A 6,194-nucleotide genomic window follows, 5' to 3' on the forward strand; every position below is an offset into this window, starting at 1 on the left:
TCAGAACTTTAAAAAAAAGAAAAGAAAAATAAAATATATTAGCCTCATTTTTCAGTCCTATTGCCTGCAGCTCAGCTCTGTGCAGAAGTAGGCTGGTCCTATGAATGAGTAGAATGTGAGTCAGTCTTCTAAATTTCTCCAATAGGCTGTAAATATTGCCATATACTTTCTATCAAAGATCAAAGATTCTCTCTTTAAGCAACAACACAAATAATTGAATGGTACCCTCCCATCAAAGAATTCTAAAATGAATTGCTTGTGTCTTGCCACATTCTTGAGATATTTTATTAGAGTACTGACTAGGAATTTGTGCATGTGGAATAAGAATTGGGCAGATGTGAAGATGTGTGTAGACATTAAAGGATAGGAATTATGCCACAGGGCATATTGACACTTACTTATGTAGAGGTAAGAAAAATGAGGGAAGAGGCACCAGGAGTTATTGTGTGGATATGGAAGGATGGAAATGTACTTGCCACCATTAATAAGTGTGGTCTTTGATGAGGAAGAGCTTCAATGAAGAGCATTATTAGGAACAGGAGAAGCAGACCATGAGATGGTGCTGTCAGCATCCTCTAAATTTCCATTTCCTAAGTTTGAAAGCTTTGTCATCTCACTCTGATTATGAACTTTTAACTGATATGTGAGACAAAGTCTGATGGAAACTTGAGCTATTCATTTCTTATGGGTCCCTAAAACTGGCTTAACTTAGATAATGTTCACAATATAAATGCAAAAAAAACAAACCAATAACAGAAAGCTGTTCTTCAGGTAATTTTTTTTATTATTAATTAATTTATTTTTAGTTTTCACCATTCACTTTCATATGCTTTTGAGTTTTAAATTTCATGCCCCTCTCTCTTCTCCTCCCTCCCCAGGATGGCATGCAATCTGATATAGGCTCTACACATACATTCATATTAATGTATTTTCACATTAGTCATGTTGTAAAAAAAGAATTAGAACCAATAGGAGGAACCACAAGAAAGAAGAAACAAAATAAAACAGAAGATCTTTGATCTGCCTTCAGACTCCATAGTTCTTTTTCTGGATGTGAACAGTATTTTCCTTCATGAGACTTTTGGAGATGTCTTAGATCCTTGCATTGCTGAGAAGAGCTTGGTCTATCAAAGTCAGTCATCAAACAACGTGGCTATTACTGTGTACAACATTCTCCTGGTTCTGCTCACTTCACTCAGCATCAATCCATACAAGTCTTTCCAGGTTTTTCTGAAGTCTGCCTGCTCATCATTTCTTATAGCACAGTAGTATTCCATTACATATACATTCCATTCGTGTACCACAACTTGTTCATCCATTACCCAGTTGATGGGCATCACCTCAATTTCCAATTCTTTACCACCACAGAAAGAGCTGCTGTAAACATTTTTGTACACATGAATCCTTTTCCCATTTGTATGATGTCTTTGGGATGCAGAGCTAGAGGTGGTATTGCTGGGTCAAAGGGTATGCATATTTTTATAGCCCTTTGGGCATAGTTAAAAATTGCTCTCCAAAATGGTTGGATCAGTTTAGAACTCCATCAACAATGCATTAGTGTTCCAATTTTCCTACATTTTCTTGTTTTGTCAGTTTGCCAATCTGATAGGTGTGATGTGATACCTCAGAGTCATTTGGATTTGCATTTCTGTAATCAATAGTGATTTAGAGCATTTTTTCATATGACTATAGATAACTTTAATATCTTTATCTGAAAACTGCCTTTGACTATCCTTTGATCATTTATTAATTAGATAATGACTTGTATTCTTATTTTATGAGGCACTGGTTGTAAAAATTCTATCCCTGTTTTCTGCTTCCCTTCTAATCTTGTTTGCATTAGCTTTGTATGTGCAAAAACTTTTCAACTAAATGTAATCAAAGTTATCCATTTTACATTTCATTATGTTCTTTATCTCTTATTTGGTCACAAATTCTTCTGTTCTCCATAAATCTGACAGGTAAACTATTCGTTGCTCTCCCAGTTCTCTTATAATAACAGCCTTTATATATAAATCATGGACCTATTTTGACTTTATTTTGGTGTATGGTGTAAGATGTTGGTCTATGCCTAGTTTCTGCTGTACTGTTTTCCCAGCAGTTTTTGTTAAATAGTGAGTTCTTGCCCCAGAAACTGGGTGTGTGTGGCATTACATTAAGACAAATGAAAATGAAGACGATAGTTTCTGAGAGAACATTAGAGAATGTTAAATGAGCAAGTCCAAAGGAGAAAAAGAAATGACTCCCAAGACAATCATGTTGTGAATAATATATTCATATACCTTATTGCAACAAAGATCAAATCCATAGTAATCAATTTGCATGGTCTCAGGTCTGCCAGTATTTAGTCATGTGACAAAGAACAAGTCATTTCACCTCTATGCATCTCAGTTTTCACCTCTATAAAATGGATGGGGGAACTGGACTAGGTAACACCTAAGGTCCCATCCAACTTTAAAATTATATTATCTATGATATCTGCTGTTTTTATATTGTACCTTAAGGTTAACAAAGTGCTTTGCATGGATTATCTCATTGATTCTCACAATAAGGATAATTTATTACGCCCATTTTGCTCACATTTATGTATTATTTTAAGGTTTACAAATCACCTTTCTTACTACAACCTCTGTGAAGTAAGCAATGCTAGGATATATGTAAGAGAACACTTCCTTTCAGAATCATAGAATATTAGAATTGCAAAAGACCTTAGAGTATAACCCTACTACCCAATTAAGGAATCCATTTTATAGTATCCCAGATGGAGATATCTTGATGTCCTGGGAAAACACACACACATATATACACATGCACACTGGATTTGGAACAACAACAGCTAGGTTCAAATCCCAAGTCTGATATTGTTTATATGACTAGACAAGTCACTTAACCTTTCTAGGTGTCAATTTCTTCATTTGTGAAATGAATACATAAAATATTCATCTAACATTCTCTCAGCTAGATCTAAATAATGTCCTTTCTGACTCTAAATTGTATGGTCTTGTGACTAGCAAAGAACTGTGTCTACAAGGCTTCCAATGATAATGAACTCATTATTTAGCTAATCATTCTTTTCCATGGTTAAACATTTGGGCTTTAGGAGGTTGTCTTTTTCTCAGTTTGAACTCAGGTCCACTTCTCTCTTACTGATATCAGTTCAATAGGATTGCAGTATGGATAAAGCTTTGTTGTGATGAAAGATGAATGTTTTTCTTTATCTTCTCTCAAAAATATTATAACAGGCTCAGATTCTTAAAATCTAGCCAATAGCTCCCTAATGGTCACACTCCTTAAGAGTCTGGCCAATATGACGGATATTCTAATAAATCTTGTCTTTGGCTGAAAGAAGGCTTGGGTCGAATTCTTTCGGGCAAGACCTGTATGTTCTGGTTTCGGGGTGCCAGCACCCCTAAGCCCCTAAACCTCAACATTTTGGAGGCATGGACGGAGTACCTGCCTAACCCCAAGTTCTTCTCCAGCCAAGACTGGAAGGTATGTAAGCCTCCCCACCCCCTTTCTTGCTCTGCAGTTGGGGTCGCTCTCCAGCACCAAAGATTGGAGGTGCTTTTTGGGCAGTTACGAGGCTGTCTCGCGCTAGGCCTGACACATTCAGGCTCTTGGTCCACTGGGTCAGTTCGGGGCCATGGACCTGGGTACACCTTCTGCAGCATAGAGGGCAAGGACAGCCACCCTATCTGGGAGTGTATGCCCAATTCTGTCAGTTCTCTCGGTGCTAGGGAATTGGGGAAAACTATAGTTGCTTTTTGGTTCCCTGAGGCTTACTTGCTTCTGTCCCTCTATACTCCTGAATCCTCCTTCATGTAGGTTACAGGTAAAAGTTAAAACAGCTAAAAACTTCTTAATAGATTCTGGAGATTTGTGATCAATCGTTAAGGAGTTTTGAAATTCCTCCTTACAACCCTGGTCACTCCTTTCTCCCACTCCCTAACCTTGAGTCAAGAGGGTATTTGTTAATCTCTCTCATAGGAGAAGAGAGTTACACCCTTTAACCCTCACCTTTGATTTTGCCCTCCATGACCTGGGGAAAGGAAGGAGGGGGGAGGGGCAGCAGCTGCAGCATTGGCCCCCCTGGCAATGGCCTTGGGCCCTCGGGCAACCTTTGCCTGGAAGCATCACCCAGGTTCAGCACATCCTGCTCAAGGTAAAGAAGCTAGCCTCCAAACTTGGGTAAGCACTCTCTTCTTAAAGTTGTAGTTTTAACTGTTTATGATGAGATGTTGATTCTCTGGGTAAAGTAATTTGGAAATGCATTTAACAAAACTGAAGTCACCTGATTGGTAATGGGTTTGTTTCAAGTTTCAAACTGGTAAGCTTTTTATATCAGTTATGTCAAGCAACTTTTCATAATTTGGTTACCGCTAAAATAATTTGGCTATTTTTGGTTGTTGTTTTGATGTGTAAACTAGCCAAAAAGCTTGTTTGGCTTTTAATTTGCTGAGAATTTGCAAGCATATAGAAATCTCTAACGATTGGCTTTTTACACCAGGACAAATTAAAATTTCAGATATAAATCCTGGAAAAGTTTTTCCTAAACTGTGATTAGTGAAACTTGCTGTTTGAAGTTAAAAAAAGCTCATGGGATTATATTTTGAGTTGTCTGATGGATCATAATAATCCATTGATAATCAGTAATCCACCATCTGAGAGAAATGGCACAAGCTACTCAGAGAATGTGATACTGGTAGTGTTGCAGTCTGAGAGGTTGAGACCTCTCAAAGACTGGAGTACAGGAAGGGGTTGTCTGGAATGAATTCACAGATTCAAGCATTCTTTAAGTCAAGTTGGCAAAAAGTTTATTATTATGCTTTTCCATGTGCAAGGATTCTTAAGGAATCTGCAACCTTACAGGGATAGAGTTAAATTTTATATAGGATAAAATACAATAAAACATGTGCCAGATATGCTAACTAGGTGATTCAGGGTGGGATCAGGGAGTGGTTAAGGAGTGGTCAGTTCTTAAAGGAACATGTACTTTTTGTATCTACTGTGCAGGTGTTTTACTCAGAGTTTACTAGGAAAAGGCCACAAGGGGGGCCACATGGAGGTGTAGTTTTAGGCCTGCTATGTCACTAAGTTAACTAGAGGTCGGGGGTAACTGAGAGTTGTCCAGTCTGCCACCAGTCAATGTCTTGTTTGACAAGATAGATGTAGGGAGATGTAGATAATGAGATAGGGTGGTAGTATAGATAGTCCAGTGGGTAAGAATATCTTTATGACCCAGTGCAAAGCCAGTTCAAACTAATAATTCCTTCAGGTGCTGTTTGTAACTGCACCCGGGAGCGAGATAAAGGTCTTGCTGGGGCCCACTCATGAGTAATTGCTAGGCACAGTGTCCTTGGGCTGGGGAGGAAGTGCCAGAGACAGGGTTTCTGAGGCTAGGGAGAAACTGGGGTCTAAGCACAAGCACCCAAGCCCCATCATTTGGAAGTTAGCATCGGGAAAAGCGAAGAGGACAATTTTAGCCTAAATCTAAGATGGGATCCTCTTGGCTCAGTTTCCCCATTATGCTCCTTTGAAAAGGAATGTTACCCACCTGGCTATTCGTGAGTCTGGCTATGGAGTGGATTTGATACTGCATGGTTGGAAAACTGAATTATCTGAATCACAGAGCTAATGTTTTATCGTGTTATATCTGGATCCTGCAGTCTTTTCTGTCAGATTTGTGTCTTCCAGACTACAGGCTGTTCACCTACAGTTGGTAGCAAACAGCGTGTACCAGCCAATGTCTCCCCCATCATTCCCTGGATGCAGCTCGTGCTTGGTTCCAGTCAACATTCTCTTTGGGATCCCCTTTAGGCAGGGATACCTCTATGCCCCTTGCCAGCAGGAAGCAGTTTCAGAAGCCAAGACTTTCACCCCTTACCCCAAAAGAATTTGTTTGAGAGGGGAATGATGAGGTTGGTATCTGGACCCCAAAAAGGAAAATCCTTGGACTTTCCCACATGGCCAAATCTCTGGCATTTGCCTGAGGCTGTAATCCCATCAACTGGACTTTCATGGTGGCTACACCCAGTCTCCCAATTCTGTTACCCTTAGCCTAACCTAGCCCTATGGCCCCCTGGCCATTTCCCACCCTTAATCCTAACTAGGTTCCATTTTCCCTTGGCCATGAGGTCCAGGTCCTAGGTTTTCTGTTCACCCCAGCTGACTGGCCACTCCCATCCAGATCTTCC

Source organism: Vombatus ursinus, unplaced genomic scaffold, assembly GCF_900497805.2.
Source record: "Vombatus ursinus unplaced genomic scaffold, bare-nosed wombat genome assembly UNPS02014832.1, whole genome shotgun sequence".
NCBI lineage: Eukaryota > Metazoa > Chordata > Mammalia > Diprotodontia > Vombatidae > Vombatus > Vombatus ursinus.